Raw genomic sequence first — 24,439 nt, 5'->3', positions numbered from 1 at the left:
AGAGGAGCCTTCCGTCGCAGTCTCTGTAGCGCAATCGGTTAGCGCGTTCGGCTGTTAACCGAAAGGTTGGTGGTTCGAGCCCACCCAGGGACGATAGGGTTAGGTTTTAAAATCTGTTCAAGGCATTCCATTATGATTATTACCTGTACGTTTGCTCACATAAAATTTACCATCTCCCGTTCTGTGTCTTATCCATCTTACTTCTGCTGCCAGTCAGGGTCACCCCTTCTTTTCAGAGCTATTCTCACAAAACATCTTCTGATAGTGTGTTTGACCCTATACCTGTGTAACTCAGGAGCTCCTGAAAAAGACTTACGAATCCTCCTTCTAGTGAGGTAAAATCTTTATTCTACCCTTTATCGATTTAGACAAGCAAAATTTTATGTGTCTCGAGTTTTCCAACCATAATAGGAGACCAACAGTTACTAACTGCTCTATCAATAATGTTATCAGTGAAATCACCATCATAATTATCCTGTGCATTATTTTCAATGAAGGCTTTTCTTCCATGGTTTGTGTGTTATGTATTTAACTCTTGAAATTAAGCTGGTTTGATGGTTTTATGCAACCGTCATTATTGTCCACATACCTGTGACCGCTTGGGCAGGCATTTCTACAGTGTAGAGAGCTGGTAGTGCAATTGCTATACTTCGTGTTCATATGCTTCTAATTTTAGTAAATCCTGCAAATTTGCCTTCCCCAGAGGTAGGACACGATTATATTCCAATTTCTTTTCCAACTTTTCTTCTTTTACCTGCCAGCACAATGCTCTTTCTATACGTCTATTTATACTCTAATAAAGGGAGTGGTGCCCTCCTGACTTAACTAAGGTGGGGGGTACAGCAGAGGGACATTGTGGACGTTACAGAGACCTTCTATTGCATATGGATCCAGGGATGACTGGCCAGAACAATCTCTTGAGGACTTCCTGCCCAAGCAGCTTATTCAGAGAGAGAAATGTCGCTGGTCCCAGATGTTTTCTCCTCCTCCCTTCCTCTCTTTTCTTTATAAATTTTGGTTATGCTTTTAATTTGATGAAAACAATCTAATGCCTGTTCTCCCTCCTATTAAATGGGAATTAGCATGCAAATACCATCTCTATATTATTCTTTGACAGTTTGTTTATCTTAATGCCTTTCAACAATTTAAATAATTTATATATTTTCATATATAATGGCATTTTAAAAGCTTATATTATGTGGATTTTTTTAAATCGAAGTTACTCAGAAAAATTAGATTGGTTTAAAAATTTTGGTCTAAAATGTATATTTTTTCAGATTATCACAAAATGTATAAAATAATCATAGCATAATAGTCTAGTATATAAATTTTGGGTTTATTTTTGGCTTGAAAATCTAAATTAAGCTGCACTTTAAAAATTTCCTATACTGGACGCACTTGTCAAACAAGCAAACATTATATCCAGTAAGTATTTAAACACCTGAAAATTTAAATTTATATGTTCAAATATATTAAATACACTAGGAAATATCTTTAAAGGGGGAATTAATACTTATAATTCTAGAAACCAGAGAACTCAATTATTCTACTTATAATTTTTGGTAAATGTTTTCGTATCATCTAATATACGATTCCATAAAAATCAATGTGATTCCAACATTCTCATGCTCCATTGTATGTCAGCCTAAATGACAATTTCAAGATCTACAGTTAACTTTAATCCTTTGACTAATATTACATTGATTTGATACATTATTTAATCTTTGGTTGTCTGCATACTTTCTTTCTTTTTCCTTCCTCTTTGCTCTAATTTCCTGATAGGTTGTCTGACAACAGAAATACCACTTTACTTGGGGAATGCTGTAGTTTGCTGGGTTCACACAATTTGCTGTCCTCAGATTTTTGACTTTCCTTCACTATATGATAGCTGATTACTTACTTATATGTGCCTCACCACCATTACCTTCAGCTGACCTCCAGCTGTTAATACCATGTCAAAGAGAGAACAAAGTGTTCATGATCAAATCTGCTCTTTTAAGAATAATTATGAGCCAAAGAAGGGTGGAGGGATGAAATGGAGAAATGCTGATGAGGAAAGTAGTTCCATTAGGTTTAACTATCTCCAAGGTGCCAAAGGGAGGGCACTGGCAGGTATTCCATATAAAGGAGTCGCCACATTCACTTCGCAGTTAACCTTTCAAGAATTGTTTCAGCGTCCACATATAGCCAAAAACATTTCCTTCATTAGTCAGTCAGCTTTGTCAGATAACCATCTAGATAAGCTGTCAGATCATCTGTTTACCAAGGAAAAGAAAAATAGAACTCCCCATTCTTGAGCCTTCTGTGGTTTTTTTTCTTTCTCTTTTCTGGCTTTTATAAATCTTGTTTTTGTCTTTACTTAATGACAACATTCTAATAACTTTCCCCCATTTTTATAAGTAAACTTGTGACTTAACTGATTCAAAATTTCTTTACCACTAATATTGAAATATAATTTTCATATTGTCTGTATATGCAGCATAGGTAGCTTTAATACATATTCCGGGATGAAGACCCCTCCATGGAAAACTGAGCCTTTAAACAGTTGGAAGATAGGTCCTTCTCAGTCTTTAAATAGCCAGTTTCCAGTTATGTATAATTAATGAACTCACCATAATTCTCTCTGTGTCTAAACCACTTTGTCTCTCCATTCTGGTCCGAGTGTCCCATCTTCTGTGTCTGCTGAATCAGGGAGGCTCACGGTGCTTTTGCTTTGCTTAAGGATGCTCTTTTCCTCTGAGGAGGGGCTCGAGGGATGAAGGACTGAAGGCATCCAGAGTGGAAGCCCCTCAGGTGCCTGAGCTTCACTGGGCTTGGCTGTTTGGCTTCCACTGAAGGCCAAGACTTCTCCATGATCCCTCAAGTCCTACCTCAACACATTTTTCTTACCCTTTAAAGCCATTGTTTCTGTAACTTCCATTCTTATTCTGCAGTCTTGTCTGTGAACAGAGAAATTAGCTTTGAAAAATTCAATAAATCACTGCTGGTGGGAATCAAAAGCAGTTCTTGGGGATGGAACAAATATTTTATCACTGTTAGCACTTGCTGACATGACTGTCTCTTAATCCACACAAAGAATGCATAGGTAGATGTGATCTCCCACCAACCAGAGCCTCGATTCTTGCTCTTGTCCCAAGAACCTTCAAAAACAAGGGAACTCCTACAAAATACAATACTGGGGCCCACACAGTGCTCTAGTGATATCAATCAGACTGGTGAGGAAACATGTGAAGCCACCATCTGGGCACAGCTGTGTGATCAGCCAAGGCAGTTGAGACCCCACTGTGAGAGAGTAGGACTGGCTGAGGCTCCTGGTCCCTTGGTGAAGATGTGGGGATCTGATAAGGAAGCAAAGGCAGCTGCAGAGATGCCCTCTCCGGGCTGAACTGACATTCAACTGTATCTAAGCAGGTGGAGAAGGCCATCCAGCATTGTTATTATGTGTGAATCTAGTTAAATATGTTTATTGCTATAAGGATTAAAGCTGATGATTTTATGGTAAAACAATTATTCTTCAATCTGTGCTCTCTATACAGTAGCCACTAGCCTCATGTGGGTATTTGGGTATTTAAATTTAAATTAATTACCTAGTATGCAGTTAAAAATAAAAATAAATATTCAATTTCTCCGCACTAGCCACATTTCAAGCACGCAATTGCCACATGTGTCTCCGTGAAAAGGGCCACCGAGGGGCGGGTCTGCAGCCCAGAGGGGCAGCGTCCACAGTCCTGGGCGGAGGGGTCGCCTGCCGCTCAGAAGCGCATAAACCCGCTACTTCTGCAGCTTCCAGGCCACTCTTGGACTAGGCGCTTAGTTGTGGAACTGGAGATCCTGCGTTGGGTGTGGGGTCCCAAGCTAGATTGGGGGGGGGGGGCGCTGAAGGTCCTCGCTTCTGGGAAGGCGTGGAGACCTAAGCCAGGGCTTCTGGGAAGCTACAGTCCCCTTTGCTGCCTGAGAGATCACTGAAACTCCCAGAATTATTCTTCAGTTTAAAATAATGGTGACCAGGATAGGGTTTTCCTGGAGATACCCTTAAATGCAAGTACCTGCGTCGTTTCCGTAGTGTAGTGGTTATCACGTTCGCCTCACACGCGAAAGGTCCCCGGTTCGAAACCGGGCGGAAACAGGTCTATTTCTTTTGTGAAATTTACCTTTGTATTATTAAAGCAAAAAGGGTCCAAAGGCATGAGATAATACTGCGGACGCAGCTGCATTTTCCTTCCCCAGGAAACACAGAAGACCTTCCCTTACTACCTGAAAGCCTACTCCGCACTAGGAACCAGGCCCCCTTTCTCTGCTCTCAGTCACTTTAGATGCCAGTTAGTCCAAGGAGGGCACAGGACACAGCCGACTTCAGGTTAGCTTTACATCTGGAAATTCCCTCACCTTCTCACCTGGAGCCTAAATCTCCTCTATACGCTGACACGTATTAAGTCTCTGAAAACCACGAAGTTCACCCCTGTGAAGCACACTTGGCTTTCCCGCACCTCAGCACACCTGCGGAACACGTTGATTTGCCTGACAGAACAAAAGAGAAGTAACCCTGCACCGAGGGTTCGAGTCAAAGACGCGTAGTTGAGAATTTCAGGCTCCACGAATTGAGCTGGTCGGGGAGGAAAAGGAGCCAGTACCCCTGCCGTCATCGGGAGCGCCCCTGGACTGAGGACAGAGGTCAGCAAGGAGACCCATCCGCTCATCTCCCGCTGAGAGCCAGGTCTGCGCCTGACTTAAAAGGAAACCGAGGTTCAGAAAGAGAGAATGACCTCGGCTCTGCCGCGGACAGAGACGTAGCTGGACTAGGAGGCAACCCAGCCGGTTACCACGTGCGGCCTGGCCTGGCCTGGCCTCGGAGCAGAGAGCGTCGCCCACAGCGGGAGAGGGGAAGGGTGACGAGCAGCGGGCCAAGGGCCGGGAGCCTTGCACAGCTGCATTCAGCCCTGGGCCGATGGGAATCCCTTCTCTCCTGCTCTCCACATGCCTCAGATTTAATGTTGACTTTCCCAGTTTTCTCCTGGAGACCCTAAATAGGGGCTAATATAGTTCCCTCTGGTGGTCTAGTAGCTAGGGTTGGGCGCTTTCACCACCGCGTCCAGGGTTTGATTCCCAGTCAGGGAAGTGCTAATTTTGCTGGATCTCTGCACCCCGCTAGCTTCACTTCATCTCTAGAAGTGTGATGTTCAGATGCAGAAGATTCTCTGCACTGAATTCTTAAGCTGATGAGTTTAGGCCCCAGGGTCCAAGGCCCCTCCCAGGCTGGGAGAGGTGAGATGTGATAAGCATATTAGCCAGCCACTGGCCTCCTCTCCTCTCCTCTTATCTCTTCTCCCGGAAACCTATCGTCTCCCTCTCAGAGTGCCCATCTAAAGAGAACTTAGGACTTGAGTAACAATTACTCCTTAAAAAACAAAAACAAAACAGAAACATACAAAAATTAGTAACAGCATATATCTTCACCTAAACGCACTAGTTAACATCTTCCCAAATTTGCTTTCTCAATCTCTCCATATACATGAGTTACACTACCTTTTGAGAGTAACTTGCAGACATCTCAACTCAAGATCACTGCTTAGGGGACTGTTGCTCCTTTCCTTTGGCAAGTCCCTCAAAACCAGCTTCTGCAGGACCTGTCCTCCAAGGTCATCAGAAGGTTTGTCCTTAAGTGAAGGTCCATTATCGCCTGGTTCTCTTCAGGCTGTGAAGAAGTTTCAGAAGGAGATTAATTTGGCCTTCCTCAATGGTGCAGGCAAGGCGCTCCCTGTGCTTGCAGGAACACGACTAGGTTGTCATTCCCCCAGCACTAGGTTGCCCTCCAGACAGCCTGGTTTGTGGTGGGCAATGGGTCTTGAGTCAGCCTGAGGGCTAGAACTGCTCAGCTTGGGAGAGACCCTTCAGTGAAAGACAGCCTCCCCCTTGGTTCTTGCCTAGCTCTCTGTGTCCTGCTAGCAGTAAAACAAAATTATTTACAACAAATAACTTTACTCACTTCCCCCTCCTTTCTCCCCTCTCCCCTCTGGTAATCATTACTCTGTTCTCTGTATCTATGTGTTTGTTTTTGTATGGTTGGTTTGTTCATTCGTTTAAAAACATTTTTAGAGAATATTTCATGCATAGTGAAATCACATGTTATTTGTCTTTATTTATCTTATTTCACTTAGCAAAATACCCTCAAGTCTATCCATGGTGTAGGAAATGGCAAGATACTCCATTGTATATACATGCCACATCTTCTTTATCCTTTTATCTGTTGATCGGCACTTGGGTTGTTTCTGTATCTTGGCTATTATAAATTATGCTGATCAGTACAATGGAAATGTTACTTCCCTTTGGTGGAAGTGATGTACCTTATGGAATCAGAAGCGTCCTTCCAGCCAGTTTTGACTGCCATTTCTCCTCAGCCCCATGGTGAATGCAAGGGCTTTCAATTTTTACTACTCAGAGCTAACTTCACAGACACCAGCAGTGTCACTTCAAATTTCTCTTTGTAGGAAAAGCAAATATTCAAGTGTTAGTTTTCTAAGATTGTTTTCTACAAACAAACAAACAAACAAACAAAAACACAAACCTGGAGTGGACAACAAATGCTCTTCTTTGGGTTGATTTGTATCCAGGGAACAAGCCTGCCGTAATTTAAACGATAGCACAATTCTCCATCTAGCTCCTGTATCTGAGAGAGAGGGCCAGGGGCTTGAAGAAGGACATACTCCAGGAGGGCAGGAATAAATGAAAATCTGATGAGAGGAAGCAGAAGGATGGTGAGGCAAGTGGGACAGAAAACTGTGGCCTCCAAGGTGATTCAAGTCTAGTTTTGTTGAGAAACCAGGAAGTACAACTACTTTACCTAATATGTGCAGGAGGGAGTAAAATGTGTGTTTGTGTGTAGGGGCACAAGAAAGTGGGATGGTAGCAGAGACCCAGTATGCTGAAGTCCCCACTCATAAGTCTTTGTGGGGTGCCATTGTTCTACTGTGTTTAGCATTGTTGTAGTGACACCCTCGGTTAGCATTCAGATCATAAATGGAATGGTTACAGATTATCTGGAATTGGATCTTGGACTCGATTATAGTTGAAATTATTAATGACCCTAGTGTCGGTGAACACTGTCAGTCCATGACATGCAGCAGCAAAACATTTTCCCGAATCACCTTCTGTATATACCTGTATATAGGTTTCCACAGAAGGCAAGGGTTAGAATGGCCAAATAGTTGCTGACATAGAACATTTTAGTCAAGATATGAGTATGATGGGTTGAATAACTGCATGTAAACAGGAGGAATTGGGGAAACAAAATGATGAGCTCAAAGTTCTAAGATCCTAGCTCAAGATTTAGGTTAGGGAACTGAAAGCTTCTATTTTTATCTTATTTTTTAAAAAAACAAACAGACACAAACTTAATACCTTGTTTAATAGTATAAGTCTAGACCTGCAGTTCTGCAAAGGAAATCTAAATTGAATTCTCAACATCACAGGATCTGTTATGTTCAAGTCAGGACATTTATTAAGAAGGACTGGTATCATTGGGATGGGGTTGTATGGGCAGATTCTGATGAAACTGGGGCTCTTGAAATCCTAAACTGCACCGAGCCTCAGGTTACTTGAGAAGCAGCCCTTCCTCCCTTGTTTGAAGAGGTTACCTGAAGTAGGTTACCTCCACTTACCTAAAGAAGCTCTAAGGTCTCCCTCTGAGGTTAAAGTAGTTGACTTACATGGGTCTGCTGATCCTCCTCAGGACCTCCTGCTACCATGTACCACAGCTTTAGACCCACAAGCAGACTCATTTGGGGGAAACAATGACAGAAAACTTTCCGTTTATAATGAAGAGTATAAACCACTGACCCAAGGAGTCAAACGAACCCCAAGCACGGTAAATATGAAGAAAACCGCACCTAGTCACATAATAATTAAATTGCTCATATCAATTGGAGAAAAAAAATCACAAAAGCAGCCAGAGGAATAAGACATAAGATTTAAGAAATATCAGATTTCTCATCTGAAGCACTGCAAGTGAAAAGGACAGTGGAGAAACATCTTTAAAGGACTGAGGGAATAAAAGTTAACATAGAATTCTATGCCTCTTCCCCTCAAAAAAGTCTTTGAAGAAATGTTGAAAGACTTAGTTACCGGGAGACCCACACCACAAGAAAGGTTAAAGGAGTCCTCCCCACAAAAGAAAACTCACACCAGATGGAATTCTGGATGCACAAAAAGGAATGAAGGGCAGGGGACATGGAATCTACATGAGATAATATGTAAGATTTTTTCTTGTTAATTAAATCTCTTTTAAAACATGGGACACTAAGCAAAAGTAATAACCTTGGATTGTGGGGTTTATAACACGCAAAATAAAATGCATGACAATAGCATAAAGGCAGGCAGGGGAGACATGTGAACACCTATGGCATTGCTTGAAGGCAGATTGTGAGTTACAGATGTGTGCTACAAAGGCTAAAGCAGTCGCTGAAATAACAGAGAATTCCATCGACTGCTGAAAACCTTCATTGGCATATTATAGCTAATAAGCCAACCAAGGTGAGAAAATGGACCATATGTACAAAACCATGTAAACTCCTTCATAGAATGAACAATTGCCCTTTGGGCACGCTACCCAGAGACATGTGTACAAGAATCATGACTGTAGTATTATTTGTAGTAATAAAGGTATAGAAGTCAATTAATTTCATATATATAAAGGGTTAAACAATGGATGAAACTTCACTGAAACTCGTTTCTAGTCGAAAGTTGAAGCTTCAACTGGGGTTGAAGCCGGAGGTAACACTCCATTCTTTCGAGGAATCCTGGACCGCAAGTGCCTGTTTCCCTGCAGAGCTCTCCTGGGAGGATCAGCGATGGTCTCGGCTTAGGTTCTCTTGTTGTGGACAAGACACAGATGACAAGGCAGGCAATGGAGGCTTCCATTCAGGGTTAGATGAAAGGACGTGCAGCCCAGAAACATAGCAAACCGTTGAATCAGGTCCTAAAAAAGCCGAGGCACGTCCCTGGGTGGGCTCGAACCACCAACCTTTCGGTTAACAGCCGAACGCGCTAACCGATTGCGCCACAGAGACACACAAGGACAGTCCCCCCTCCCCTCCCCCTTCGCAATGAAGAGCAAGCTCTCCTTCCACGCTGGGCTGAGCCACTCGTCCTTCTCAGGACCGCGGCGCCCTTTCCAAAGCCTCGGAAAACCGGAGAAGTGGAGTCGACGCGGCCTGTTGGTCCGGTGGGAACGTGCTTTGGGCGATTCCGAAGGCAGAGGGGCAGCCGAGCGTCCCCGAAGCGCCTGGCTCCACATCTGCTTCAGATGCCAGCGCCCGGGAGACGCCCGGGACCGCGACCTCCAGACCTGAGACGAGTGGGGCCGGAGGGAAGCCGAGCGCCGGGTGGGCTCCATGATGCTCCTCTGGGTTCTTTGCTCCACCTTCACCCGACTGTCCGCGCCGCAGGCGCTGCCCTTACTCTACACAGCAGCGGTCGGTGGGGCGGGAAGGGAAAGGGGATGGGGAAGGTTGGTCAAAAGAGGAAATATTAAGAGGAGGGGGGAAAGCAGGGGCGAACAGGACAAAGCAAAGATAATTCCCAGGAGACCTGTGCAGAGAGGCACAGCCTGGATGCAGGGGAGATGAGAAATACATCAGAATGAGGAGGGAATAACGAAGGGAGGACCTAAAAGAAACGGACTCCTACCTGCTGTTGTCCAGCAAGAAAGCAACGCAGTAACTGGAATGGGTTTCTGTCAAAATTAGTAGAGCAAAGCAATTTCCTGTCGCCGGGTCGGTGGCGCGCCGTGATCGTATAGTGGTTAGTACTCTGCGTTGTGGCCGCAGCAACCTCGGTTCGAATCCGAGTCACGGCAGTGTTTCCCTTTTGCACTTACAACCGCATAGACTGCGCAGCACCTCTCGCTGGCCATGAAGTGCAGTAAGCTCAGGAGGAGGGAGGGCAACCCAACGGAGCACTAGGTTGAAGCTCTCTGCACGTGCTCTAGGTCCCACCATTTAAGAGAGAATATCTCAAGGTCAGGTTCAATCTCTAAATGAGCGTTGTGTGTACCTTCCACAAAGGAAATGGTCATCATATAAGGATCTTTTTTTTTTTCTCTTCTGGGTGGATATATTTCAAACATCAGTGAGGCCTTTTCACACAAAAATAGAACAGACTTTAAATAGTTGATAGTGTACTCCAGTCTGGTCATTGTCTAAACCAGACTCTCGGACATCCGACTGCCAATTTTTAAACTAAAAGCAAATTATTACGGTGTGTTTACCAGAACAAAATGCACAAATCATTAATGGGTGGCTATTTGAATATTGAAATGTGTGATCATCACCAGGATCAAGGTATAGATCAAGGCATTTTTGGCATCCAAGCATGGCCCTTTGATACACTTTCCAGGTAATGCCCATCCATGCCCTGCTACTTTACACTATTCTGATGTTTACCCCGCAAATTAGGCTTATCCTTTCCTCAAGTTCATGTGAAAGAATACACAATTTTCTATCTAGCTGTTATCAAGCAACATTGTATTTTTGATATATATGTATGTACATATATGTACGTATCGCACTAAAGTAAAACTACACTACAAATGATGGACATTTGGATAATTTCAAACTACAGCATTGGGAAAGGCTCATATGAATACCTTTCTACTATAATTTGTGGATATGAGACGACTGTCCATTAAAAGTAAGGGCGCCATGGATAGGAATTTGGCAAGGAAAGCAAAAGCAGTGTCCTTCTATCCTAAAGACGCTAAAGAGGAGGCGTAGGGGAGCAGTGAGACAAGTCAGAAGAAAGTAGAGTTTTTACTGCCACTGAAGGACATATCCTCTTTCATCATTTCTCTGCTCTCCAAGGTTCCCTGAGGGAAGGATGGGTCAATGGAAACATCACTCCAAAGTGGTTCAGTGTATAAATTCTGGGCTCTACTGGAGCACTTTCTGGGCATCTCCTCTGGGTAATATTCAACCCTGCAGGATTTCCTTTTGTTCCCTGAGGAGCAGTGGGAGAGATGCCAACTTGGCCAGTGACTCAGGGCCCTCGAGGAGAAGTGATAATTCCAGGCCCTCATTTCTGCCAAGAGAACCAACAAAGCAAGGGGTTGCTTCCGGCCACCACAAGTTCTCTGTCCTCCAGTTGTTAGAAAACATTGATTCAACTCCCTCCCCAAGCACTTGAGAGGTGTTGGGACATTTCTGCTTGTTGGGAGGGGGACATACTATCTTGAAGGACACCACTGGGATGCAAGAGGGGAAGCCAGATGAGAGGCCATGGAGCTGGCTAGGCCTGGAACAGAAAGGGCATGCTTGCCCCAGGAGCCTCCTTGTGAAGGCAGGGTCTCGGGGCCCATGTTCCTGGAAGGGGTGCCTCCTTCAGACCTGGCCCCAAAGGGACAGTGGAGCTCAAGGGTTGAGCATGAGGCCTTTGGGTGACATCCCTTATGTTTTCCCACCATCCCAGTCCTGTGGCTTCTCTCCTGCTGGTGCTTGTCAGCCAGCCTGCAGGGCTCCCCAGACCAGTGCCTAATCCAATGAGCAGATACTGCGCCCAAACACAAACTGATAAACTGGAGGTATGGCAAAAAAAAAAAAAAAAAAAAGTGTGACCCATCCATACTTTGGTCAGGAATAGGAGGGCCAGGATATGCGGGTGTACACCCAAATTCCCAAGCATTGGAGCCAGAGATGTGGCGGGCCTCTCACCCTGAGCAGGCAGAGCACAGCTGAGACATCACGCAAGAGATGTCGTCACCACGAACCGAGGAATATCATGAGAGAGTGGGAACCCAAACCCCACTGACACCAATTCCGCAGTCGAATTTCCCTCTCAAACGTGGAGAAATTGCAGGGGTCAGCACTTCACAAGTGTGATGGACAAGCCTGATGCCCTGGGGAATGCACCTTCAAGATCATGGCATCTCTCCTGCCAGGCAACTGTGAACACGTACCCACCCAGGCACAGTGCAGCCTCTTAGCCCACCAAGGTTCACTCAAGGTCACCACCCTCCACTCCACTCATCCTTCGCCATTTTTAAACCACGCTCCCCAAAGGAATTAAAGCAAATACCCTCCAGATCGCTCCCTCCGCAACACAAATGTCTGTTAATTCATTTGAATCTCAATAGCAGGCAATAGTAATCTATGGCAATAGATCTCAGAATAGTAATTAACTAAGCAGGATAGGGCACGAAATGCCTGGAAAGGGATTCAACAGACATTTCTGGGAGGATGGCAGTTTTCTCTAACTCGATCTGGGTAATGATTGCATTTGCCCAGACTCAACAAACTGTGCATTAAAGATGTGTGCTTTTAACTATGTGAACTAGAGTTCAATGATTTGCTATTCCCATAAAAAAAAAAAAAAAAAAAAAAACAAATCACTGGACGGTGGATGGAGACAAGCTGATATAGACCATGACAACTAGTTCGCATTTTATTGTAAACGCATTAAAAACTCATTCTCCTTTAGTGTAAAAAACTCTCCCTGATACTTGAATTATCTCTACTAGAAAAACGGCTATGACCCCACTATTTCTTTAGAGGAAGCTACAGACAAGGCTCCTTGAGAGACTGTATTTCACCCTTAGGGACTTTTTCTGCTCAATAGCGAGACAAGGAATCGACCTAGATTTCGCTTTGAACGGCTGTCCACAGATTTGTGCACTGTGGGGGTCATTTCTCTTTTGACTGCATCGTGCTGTGGGGCCAGAGGTACGCTCTGCTCTCTGACCGCTGCTAGGGGGAGTAGCTCCTGCTGGCATTAAAAGCAGTCGAATGACCGATCAGAGACCTAAGTACCCTGCTGTGGTTTGGGTCTGACCCAAGTTGCGGTAGCCGCAACGCACCAATAACCACTGTCCGCTCACGATGCATCGCGGTCCTGGGAGTAATTTATATATATATATTCACAGTATTTTTGCCGTTTAATTCTTGGCCATCTACATGCTCGTGCTTTACTCTCTTCCGTGCTATTTTCCGATTCTTCCTCCTCATTCTGCTACATAATAAAAACAATTTTCATCTCTCAGGATCTGGCCCGAGCTTCCTCACAGGCTTCCAGTAAGGTCTCTCCTCCATGCCTCTGCTTTCTCTCGCTCTTTTTCACGTTTCCTTTTTTGACTTGATCTCTTTCCCGCTGCAGCCAACCGACCACACCTACTAAACTGTTGCCCCGCCGCACAGGCGGTCGGGTCGAAGGCGGAGCAAACCTGGAGGCATTACGGAGCCCACTGGGAGTTCAACTTCCCTTGGGTTCCGCTGGGCTCAGGCCCAGGTGATCGCGGTCCCGGGCGTCTCCGGGCGCTGGCATCTGAAGCAGGCGTGGAGCAAGGCGCGGTGGCGACCCTCGGCTGCCCTTCTGCCTTCGGAATCGCCCAACTCACGGCTTTCCCACCGGACGAACACGCTGAGTCGACTCCGCCTCTCGGATTTTGTGGGCTTTAGAGCCGGCACCGCGGTCCTGAGAAAGACGAGTGGCTCCGCCTCGCGTGGAAGGAGAGCTTGCTCTCCGCGGGGATGAAGAGAAGCACTCCGTGTGTGTCTCTGTGGCGCAATCGGTTAGCGCGTTCGGCTGTTAACCGAAAGGTTGGTGGTTCGAGCCCACCCAGGGACGTCCACGGCCGGCCTTTTTAGCGCTGAAAGGATTCGCGATTATTTCTGTCTTCATTACTCATAATCACCTATGTCTTGTCCACGAGGGAACCTATGCCAAGAGAACTCTGAAGGAATCTAGGGTTCCTCGAAAGAGTGGAGGCATGATGGTGCTCCTTACCCTCTGGGTCCATTTTAGTGATACTCAAGATGACCCAAGACCCCACAGCCCACTCCTCCAGACTCCTCTGGAGGGCCGCTGGGGCTTGGGGATGACAGCCTGGTCGTGTTCCTAAAAGCATAAGGGGTGCCTCGCTTGCTTTATCGGGAAGAGCCGAATAAAACTCCTCCGGAGGCTTCTTTACAGCCTGAAGAGGACGACTGTCAGGTTCCTGAAGGGTCAAGAGGGGCCTCCTCGCGAGGACAAAGCCTTCCCGTGTTCTTGGAGGACAGGTCCCGCCGAAGCTGGTTTGGAGGGACACGCCAAAGAAAGGAGCAACGACAGTCGCCTAATCAGTGATCTTGAGTTGTGAGATGTCTGCGCTTACCCTCAAGGAGTGTCGCAATTCTTACACAAAAGGAGAGGAGAGAGTGAGAAAACAAACGCGGGAAAATGTTAACTGTGCTTTCGGTACAGACTATACGACGTTAGTACATTAAAAATTTTGTATGTTGCAAATATTTTATGGTTTTGTTTTCTTACCGAGTTTTTGGAACGAAAGTCCCAGGTTACAGGTGGATGAAAGCTCTGTAAACGAGACATCAGGTTTCTGAGATGAAGGCAGAAAGACGGGAGGCCACCCCCCGCTCTGGCTGTTCATCACACTTCCGTTCCTCCAGCCTGGGCGATGCCAAGGATCTTGAGGCAAGACCTCAACTACCTTTAGGGAATCAGTGCAGAGATTCATCTGCATCTGAATCTTGCGGCAAAAGCCAACTATGCGGTTGGAAAGTCCCGCAAGCAAAGACCCACTGTGAAAAAGACTTCCCTGACCGGGCCGTGGCGGTGAAAGCGCCGAATCCTAGCCACTAGACCACCAGGGAAACACGCCGGAACCCCGCTTGGCCTCTACATGTGAAAATTATGAAAGATCAGCTTTCAGAGAAAGGCAAACTAGAAAAAGAGGCAATTCCTAGCGGCCCAGGGCTGAATGCTGCTGTGCAGTGCTCCCAGTCCTTGCCCTGTTGCTCACCACCCTTACCTCTCCCGGCATGAGCGACACTTCGGGCTCTGAGGCCAGGCCACAAGGTAACCGGCCTGAATGCCATCCTGGTCTAGCTTTAGTCCTGCGTGCGGCAGAGCCAAGGACAAACTCCCATTGCCCTTATAAGTCAGGTGCCAAATGGACTCTCAGCGGGTGATGAACGGATCCGTTTACTTGCTAATCTCTGACCTGAATCCACGGTCTCTCCTCCTAATGGCACGGGTACCGGCTCTTTTTCCTGCCATGTCAGCTCAATTCGAGGAGCCTAAGTTCTTTCTCTACCTGTCTTTGGCTCCAGCCCCAGGTGCGGAATCGGGTTCGTTCTCTTGTTAGGCAAATCAACGTGTTCTGCAGGTGTGCTGAGGTGTGGGAAAGCCAGCTGTGCTTCAAAGGGATGAAGTTCTTGGTTTTCGGAGACATAACACGTGTCAGCGTGTAGAGGGATTTAGAAAAGAAGCTAAGAGGATTTGCGGGTGTAAACGTAACCTGAAGACTTGTCCTGAGCCCTCAGAGTAACTGCTTGTGTCCCGGTGTCCAAAGTGACTCAGGCAAAGGAGGCCTAGTTCCTAGTGCTGAGAAGGCCCTTTTTCAGGTAGTAACGGAACTCCTCCTGTGTATATCGGAGATCGACAAGGCAGCTGCGCCCCCTGCCACACCCCGTTTTGGTTTTTTAAATGTATATGTGTAACTCAGAAAAACTTCAGAATGTTCCCGCCCGGCTTCGAACCGGGGACCTTTCGCGTGTGAGGCGAACGTGATAACCACTACACTACGGAAACCAGCCGCGAAGCCCAGCTTGACGGTATGTCCAGGAAACCGTAGGTCCTGCTGTCACTAATCTGGCCACCGACTCTTTAAACTGAATAACCCTAGCAACACCAGCGATGGATCCGTCAGGGAAGGAGACGGCGGCTCCTGAGAGGCCCTGGCGTTGGGTTCTGAGTCTCCCTCAAAGCGAGGACCGTGGAGCTCCCCAGAGTTTGACTTCAGGACCCGCCACAGCTTGACTTGGGGACCCGCGTCCTACGCAGGGTCTCCAGGTCCAAAGCTAAGCGCCGGAGGGCAAGGGTCGCCTCCGCTGACTCCCCAGCTCACAGAGGCTGCGGGAGCCGGAGGGTTAGGTGCGTCTGAGCCCCAGGAGACGCCGCACCCAGCAGTGTGGACGCCGCCCCTACCTGGCTGCGGACCCGCGCTGCGGTGGCCCTTTTCACCGCACCAGCGGTCAGAGCTCTCGGCTCTCGGAAATGATCTGTGCTTTGAATCCACGGAACTGTAGGACCCGTTCTCCTCCTTCCTCCCCTCTGCGCTGGACCTTCGCCTTCTTTCCTCGCAAGCCCTTTTGCCTCAGGTATCAAAGGGGATCGTTCTGATGTCCACTAGGCAAAAGGACTTCCTCTGGTTTCCGCCTCTGTCGCTTCATCTTTTCGAATCAATTTCAGTCCAATATTTTAATCACGTATTTATGTTTTAGCCAGTATCGTAGCAAAGGCTATGTCATAGGCATTTGGCAGTTTTAAAATATCCGATGAACATACAACGTATAAAAACTTGTGAGAAACACCTAAATCAGTGCTGACAGGGGAGTTTAAAGCCCTAAGTTAAATTTCTAATACATTAGAAAAGAAGAGAATTTTTAAATCAGTAACTCAAGTTCCCACAGCAAGAAACAAAACAAAACAAAACAAAACAGAACAAAAGAAGGAAAGAAATAAAAATGAAAAGTGAAAGAAATCCAAAGCAAACAGAAGAAAGAAAATAATACAAAGCAGAAATTAATGACATTGAAAACAAAAAGCAATGGATGAAATCAATAAAATAAAAGCCGATTCGTTGAAGAGGTCAATAATCCTGACAAAGGACAAAAGACACACAAGTAATTAGTATCAGGAATGAACAGAGACTACAGTCACCACAGATTTTTCAGATATCAAAAGGATAAGGGAATATTAGGAAAAACTCTACACAAATAAATTTGACTGCTTAGACGAAATGGACAAATTCCTTAGAAGTACAAACCACTACAACTCACTAAATATGAGGTTGATACTTTGAATAACTCTATAACTGTTCAGGAAAGTCTACTTGTAACTTAAATATCCCAAGGAAAGAAATTCTGGACCCAGATGGTTGCACTGGAAAATTCTACAAAAAGTTAAAAGAAGAATGAATATCAATTCTACATAATCTCTTCTAGAAATCAGAAGAGTACGGAACACTTCTCAATTCATTCTATGAAGCATCTACTACCCTGACACCAGAACCAGGGGCAAAAATTTTCAAAAAGAAAGCTACAGCTATCTTACATAAATATAAAAATATTCTAATATCCTACACATTCCGCATGAACGTAGATGAAAAAAATCTTAACAAATATTAACAAATAGAATTCAGCAATATGTTCAGAGAACCAGGCACCATGATCAAGAGGGGTTTACACTAGAGCTACAAGACTGGTTCAATATTCAAAGAAAATCAAAGCGTTTCAATGCTCACAGCTATCATCATACTCAGTGGTGCAAACATGAAAACTTTTCCTCCAAGATTAGGAACAAGATGAGGATACCCACTCTCACCACTTTTATTCAACGTGTTATTGGAAGTCCTTGCCATAGCAATTAGACAAGGAAAAGAAATACAATCTTCCAAATTGGAAAGGAAAAAATAAAACTGTCATTGTTTGCAGACAAGATGATATTTTATATTTAAAAAACCCTAAAGACTCTATTAAAAAGCCGTTAGAACGAATCAATGAATTCAGTAAAGTTGCAACATACAATCACAACACAAATAATACAATACAATTTTAAAAATCTGTTGTGTTTCTATACACTAGCAGCAAAAAATCAGGAAGAGACATTGAGAAAATAATCTCATTTATAATTGTATCAAAAATACTAAAATACCCAGGAATAAATTTAACCAAAGAGGGGAAAGACCTGTGCACTGAAAACTATAAGACACTGATGAGAGAAACTGAAGAAAACAAATAAGTGAAAAGATATTCATGCTCATGGACTGGAAGAATTAATATTGTTAAAATATCAATATCATCCAAAGCAATCTACAAATTCAATGCAAACCCTTTAAAAATTCCAATGGCATGTTTTTGTTTTTGTTTTCTTTTTCTTTTTTTTTTTACAGAAACAGAACAAACAAAACTAAAATTTGTATGGAACCACAAAAGCACCCAAATACCCAAAGCAATCTTAGAGTAGTAAGAACAAAGCTGGAGGCATCTTGCCCTCTGATTTCAAACCATGTTACAAAACTATGGTAATCAAAATGGTATGGTACTGGCATAAAAACAGAAATATAGATCAACGGAACAAAATAGAGAGCCCAGAAATAAACCCACAGATATATGGTCAATTAATTGATGACAAAACAGCCAAAAATATACAATGGAGAAAGGACAGTCTCCTCAATAAATGATGTTGGGAAAATTGAAAAGCCACATGCAAAAGAATGAAACTGGACCACTCTCTTAAATCACTCACGAAAATTAATTCAAAAGGAATTAAACACTTGAAAGGAAGACCTGAAACCATAAAATTCCTTAAAAGAAAACATAGATGGCAAGCTCCTTGACATCAGCCTTGGCAATAATTTTTTGAATTTGACACCAAAAGCGATGGCAACATAAGCAAAAATAAACAAGTGAAACTACAGCACACTAAAAAGCTTCTGCACAGCAAAGGAAACCATCGATAAAATCAAAAGATAACTTACCAAACAGAGAAAATATTTGAAAATCATGTATCGGATGAGATTAATATCCACAATATATAAACAGCTTATATAATTCAATAGCAAAAAAGAAATCCAAGTAATAATAGGCAGAGAATATGAATGGACATTTTTCCAGAGAAGACATATAGATGGCCAACAGGTGCATGAAACGGTGCTCAATATCACTAATCATCAGCGAAATGCAAATTAAAATCACAATCGGGTATTACCTCACACCTGTTAGAATGGCTGTTATCAAGAAGACAAGAAATAACGGCTTGCTTCCTGATAGGATGCACAAGTACTATGTGCTCGTCTTTCCAAAAATGTTTAGTTGGATCAGCACGTAGGACCCTGAGCAAGATGACTAGCCTGTCCTCTTCAGAAATTCAATGACATCAAAAGTGACAAAAACAAAGAAATTGGGAGAGAGTTCCAGGTAATGAGGACTAAAGTACAACTCAGGAATTTTAATTGGAACATGGGGAAACATCAGTACCACAACACAAACACTTAATTCTTAATCTCTCTCCCATATGTATGTATAATATGGATGTGTATGTTAAAGGCATCTATATTTACATACCTACACATGTATATATGCATTATAGACATGATGTTTTTTAAACAATGGGGGAATTTACATATGGAGCTTATGTTAGATAATACTGTTGAATTAAGAGTACTGTCCTTAGATTCAACAATTGAATTGTATTCTGGTTATACAGGCTAATGCCCTTAATATCAGGAAATAGACGCTGAAGTGTTTAGGGCTGAAGTGGGCTTTTTGTCTTCATTTACTAAAGCAATATGAATGGTGTGTGGGTGCCTGCAGACAGAGGAAAGGAGCAAATGTATGTTAATTGTTGAATTGAGATGAACAGAATCGAGGTGTTCATTGTGTAGTTCTTTCAAATTTTCTGTAGGTTTGAAAATATTCAAATTAAATAATTGTCACGGGAAATTACTGTAAAACACAGGAAGCTGTGAAGAGCTGAGTCTTGCATCAAAAATTAGCTCTCAATGAATCTGTCCCTTGCAGAGGGGTGTGACCGTCCTCAATGCCACCCACCCATACAAGAAAGGGTGCATCACTAGTCTGCTGTACAAACCCACCTAGAGGTTCTGCCACCCAGGATTTGTCCTCCTTCCATGAAGCAGCCCTCTAACCTGGAACTCTGGTAAGTTGGAGGCTACTTTATATATTTCAAAGCTTCTGAATAAGATGTCCTGCTTTTATGTTTGATTGCAAAAGACAAATTAAGAGTAAAGAAATTTATTTTCAGGAAAAAACCCAGATGAGAGTGGAGTTATTTGGAAGCTACCAGTTCCATCTAGGTACATTCTCTCTCTCTGTGGGTCCTAAACAGAGACCCCCTAGGATGGAACTTCTGCGGGAGTGTACTGAAACCACACGACTGAACAGCAAACTCTCACGACCCTTCTCCGGCAGAGGTCCTATCACTGTGAACCGGGGGCCCCATCAGGTGCGTGTGCATGAGACCGCTGCTCTGCTTCTAGTTGCCCAACTGCGGGGGCAGAAATTTTTGCCTGAATATCTTGGTTCCCTGAGGGTGAGATGAAATGAATATTCTCTGGGTAATACCAGGCACTTGATAACATTTCATTTTGGAATGAAGTGATGCATTCAGACTATCACTCTGGGGTATAAAGGTAGGGGACACATCAATGTTTGATTTTCCTGCTTTACACTGAAGAAAGAAGTCTTTATAATTTTGATTTGTACAAAAAGACGATAGCCAACAGAATGTATATAAAATTAACTCTATTCTCAGAGACTTCTAAACCCTCGTCCTTCAAGGAAAAGAGACACGTGCTGAAGAGCTGGTGAATAGTCTGCAGTGACAGTACTCTGAGTTGTTCTTGACCCAAGTCCTCGCCGTCTTCCCCCAGCTGCTGCTGACTCCAGTTATCCACAGGCTGGGGGTGGGGAGGGAAAATGTTACGGCCTCTCCAGCTGATCTGTGAGTCTGGGTATCGATGTGCCCTTGGCAGTTGTCACATTAGCAGGCTGGAGGGATGATTTCTGCAAACTATTTATTTGGAGTAAAAATCTGGAGTGGCTCTGAAATCTTGCTCTTCTTTCATATTTAGAATTTTGCTTGTTTTGTTTTCATTTCGCTCATCAGCTGGGAAACTGTTTGTGACTATGCGTTATTGAAGTAAAGCATAATTCGAGCACTTTCATAATCTGAGCATTAGTTGTTACCTGAAACATAACACAAAAACTCAACTGAGGATCTTCTGTCAGGTTCTGCTGGTAGCTAACTGAGGCTGGAGTGAGAGCTGAGAGAGGAAAGAGGCCATGTGCTACCTGAATGCAGGTAACTGGATAAGCTAGGGGGTAAACTACAGTCTGGAAAGAGGAAGCTGTAGTAGCAGATTAGAGGGAAAGTCCTCTGAAATATGCCATCTGCCCTGCGGTGTGGAACAGAGGGCCCCACCACCGCATGATGCTGAGAGCCCTGCTCACAGCTGCCGCAGGGGGGTTAGCCAGATCCCCACCACCTCCCCCTCAGTATCACTTTACTCTCTATTCCACTCTTTTGGAGAAAAACAAAGGCCTTTCACATCTCCTGGGTGCCTAGCTTCAAACATGCACATTCAGAAACAGTCTGTTTCCTAGAACAGTTCCAGGAAAAAGAGGATATTTTGCATGGAAATCTGGCTCCCAAATCCATGTGCTAGTCCTTTTAAATAGGAGGGCAGCACCAAGGGAACAGCCCTAGAATGTGAAAACCAGCAGAATCTTCAGACATCATCTACGATATTGTGATTTATAATAAGAAATACATATTTGGTCTTCATCCCCATTTCTGGCACAGAGCTCCTAAAACCCCTGGAATTCCTAAGTGATGGAGGCATAAAATTCATTTGTTACGTTAATGAGGAAACTTTGGGAAAGCGCCTTATCTTGAGGGCTGATTGCCTGGAAGTTCAGCCTTGTGATTGGAGGGTTGGAACTTCCAGTCTCTGACCTCCTGGGAGGGTGAGGGCTGGCAGCTGAGTTCAATCACCAATGATAAATGATTTAATCAATCGTGCCCGTGTAAGGAAGTCTCCGTAAAAACCCAAAAGGTTTTTAAGGTTCTGAGAGCTTCTGGCTTCTGGGTTGCTGAATGCATGTTGGCGCTAGGAGAGCGGCTTTCTCTGAGGGGCCGTTAAAGCCCCACACCCTTTCCCCACGCCTTGCTTATGTATCTCTTCCATCTGCTGTTCCTGACTTATACCCTTTTATTTAAAAAAAAAAAAAAGGTAACCTGGTGAGTGAAATGTCTCTCTGAGTTCCGTGGGCTGTTCTAGCAAACTCATCAAAGCTGACAAGGGGGTGTGTTACCCTCTGATTTGGGGCCAGTCAGAAGTATGGGTAACAACCTGGGCTTTCCACTGGCATCTGAAAGGGTGTGGGAGAGCGGGCAACCTTGTAGAATTGAAGCGTGGCCCAGTGCTAAGCTCCCTCCACAGGGCCACCTCCTACACAAGGATATGGGAAGTTTAAAGGATGTTGACACAAGGAGGGAAAATACTGAAGGCCTCTGAGTAGGGCTAGTCTAGCTCTGGGAGAGGAGTGGCCACCTCTTTGGTATGAAGTTGTGGGTACTAGAAAGGTATTCCTCCCTGCTGAATACTTCTCCCACTTGATTTGTGACCGAACGTCTTTAAGAGGTGTCAAATACTCCCTCTGCTCCTCAGGGGGAAGGGGAAACAGGACTGAAGATGCCTTTGTAAAGGAACAGAATGAGGAACAAAACGCACGTACTTACGCCCGCCTGGGGCAAAAGGGTAAAACAGGACATGGTTTATACCGCTATAAGAACCTCAGCTAACAGTGATCAAATTAAGATAGCCTCTTTCTCTTGCCTAGAAGAGAATACACACCATATTGTCCTCTAGTGATCCAAACTTTTGTCCCCAAAGGAAAGTCAGTCAGTTAAGGGAAAGGAGACGAAAGTTGAGGTCTTAACCTGCACACACACACACACTTCGCACACACCAGTGAGTCGGCTAGCTCAGGGGCTCCTACACCTGGAGGAGCTTCACTGGCTAGATTGGGTGGTTTTTTTTGGAAAGTGGCATGTGAGTGGCCTTGCTGCTAGCTTCAGCCTCTCCTCCAGTTGCTGGTTGTTGGTTTAGATTCCATTACTGCACTGAGACTAAACCCACAAACAAAGAAAACCCACCAGCTTCGGTGTTGCACAAAGAATGGGAACCCTGGCCACTTACTCAAGGGTTGCCAAGATCAGAGCCTTGTCTTTAGGGAAACCGCTTGATGTTCCAGAGCTAACATGGAACCACACGGGGAGACAAGCCGCCTGACGGGAAATGGAGACTGGTGCTTGAACTCAGGAAGTGTGATCACTGGACTTCCAAATATGGTCAAGACTGCCGATATTGTGGACAGCTAGAAAAACCCAGGGGACAACATTCAGGAACCAGAATTAGCAAGGACATTTCAGGAAAGCTAAGATGCTTCATCTTAAAGAAGGAGGTTCATTAGACAGATTCTGTACATGTGCTGAAGGGGAGCAGAAAGCCTGCCACGATCCCTTCACTGTCTCCACGCTGGCTTGTCTCGGGTTCCTCGGCTTGCCTATGCCAATGGAGGCCAGATGGATGGCAATGCGGTGTGCGCCAGGAACGATGCAAGTTACTGACCCACCAGGGACCCGTACTTGATCCCAAAACTGTATGCAGCCTAATCACTTTTGCAAGGCGCGTTTTGGGGGCCTGCCTACAGAGATGATCTCAATCACCCGAGACAGAGGCGGTGAGCGTGGAGAAGCCGCCAGAGCTTCATTTCTCAGTCCTCTGGGTGTTGGAGCTTTCTTCTCTTTATACTGGGGGTACTCACCGGCCACATCCACGGCAGAGCTGGCTTCCTGCCCGTCACACGCAAAGGCGTTGGTGTTGGGAGGCTGGTGGGAGTCCTGGTAGCTGGAATGAGTCAGATACATTTCATCTAGTGAGTCCTCCTGGACTTCATTCTCTTCTTCCGCCTGGAGCCCCCTGCTGAAGCTGGGTGGGGGTGGGTGGGCAGGAAAGACAGGAGATTAGACTAAGGCAACCTGGAACCACAGCCTCACAGCTGGTCCTGATCTGAAGCTCATGGCAGAGGCACCAGAAATCAGAGGGGCCATCTTATGTGAGAGGAAGCATGACAATCCCCTTCTGACTGGTGTCACAGTGAGGCTAGAGCTGGGGTGGGAGAGCGAGCAGCAGGTGTGCAGCGTAGTGATCTCCTAACACGAGGAACGACACAACTACTCTGCTAGAACACACTATGACAGGCAGGACGCGCAGAGACCTAAAATATTGGCTTTTAAATGCTCTGGACAAATTTTAGGGAATACTATATGAAGGGGTCCATTGAATACTGGCTCCCGAGGCAATGTAACCTCCTTAGGGCTCTTGCAGCTGTTAGACCTCTTTTTTCCCCTAAATATTTGATATGGTTGATTTTATTTTTCAAGATAGATTTCTGGTGATGAAACACCTGCAAACACACCTCAGGACAACTGTGCAGAAAGCAGAGAGGCGTCTCATTTTGGCTTTTAACCACATGGGTTTTTAGGAAACAGGAACCAGGGATCTCTGGCTGGCATGCCTTTAGGTCAGACTGATTCTAGTCAACTAGACTTGAGGAATTACTAGGGAATGGTAGCCAACGCAAGAACTGCAAAGAGAACCAATAACACTGTTTAAAATGACACATCATTGGATGATGAATAAATGCAGTGGGTACAGTCAGCAGTTTCTGGTTTCTCCTGGATCAGCGACCTCTGGCCTCTTGGTCTCTTGCTTCTGGAATCCTCTCCAGATTTCACCATTCCATCATCAGCCCTTTCATCATTCAGAGTTACCTGGGTGCCAGTGGCTCCTGTCCATCTTCACCTTCCA

General features: G+C 44.9%; 7 non-coding genes across 7 annotated transcripts; 4 read left to right on the top strand and 3 right to left on the bottom strand.

Annotated features, from left to right (window-relative positions):
- The first annotated feature begins 19 nt into the window (after positions 1-19).
- TRNAN-GUU lies at positions 20-93 on the top strand. Its single transcript has one exon. It is a non-coding gene; the product is annotated as a tRNA-Asn (tRNA).
- A 3,960-nt stretch (positions 94-4,053) lies between these two features.
- Positions 4,054-4,126, top strand: TRNAV-CAC. The gene has a single exon. It is a non-coding gene; the product is annotated as a tRNA-Val (tRNA).
- Positions 4,127-8,988: 4,862 nt separating this feature from the next.
- Positions 8,989-9,062, bottom strand: TRNAN-GUU. Its single transcript has one exon. It is a non-coding gene; the product is annotated as a tRNA-Asn (tRNA).
- Positions 9,063-9,778: 716 nt separating this feature from the next.
- Positions 9,779-9,850, top strand: TRNAH-GUG. Its single transcript has one exon. It is a non-coding gene; the product is annotated as a tRNA-His (tRNA).
- Positions 9,851-11,767: 1,917 nt separating this feature from the next.
- LOC116658832 lies at positions 11,768-11,934 on the bottom strand. Its single transcript, XR_004314125.1, has one exon. It is a non-coding gene; the product is annotated as a U1 spliceosomal RNA (small nuclear RNA).
- A 1,600-nt stretch (positions 11,935-13,534) lies between these two features.
- TRNAN-GUU lies at positions 13,535-13,608 on the top strand. The gene has a single exon. It is a non-coding gene; the product is annotated as a tRNA-Asn (tRNA).
- Positions 13,609-15,497: 1,889 nt separating this feature from the next.
- On the bottom strand, positions 15,498-15,570 carry TRNAV-CAC. The gene has a single exon. It is a non-coding gene; the product is annotated as a tRNA-Val (tRNA).
- Between the last annotated feature and the right edge of the window lie 8,869 nt (positions 15,571-24,439).

Source organism: Camelus ferus, chromosome 21, assembly GCF_009834535.1.
Source record: "Camelus ferus isolate YT-003-E chromosome 21, BCGSAC_Cfer_1.0, whole genome shotgun sequence".
Lineage (NCBI taxonomy): Eukaryota > Metazoa > Chordata > Mammalia > Artiodactyla > Camelidae > Camelus > Camelus ferus.
Note: the sequence above shows the minus strand (reverse complement) of the source record. Positions and strands in the feature narration are given on the sequence as shown.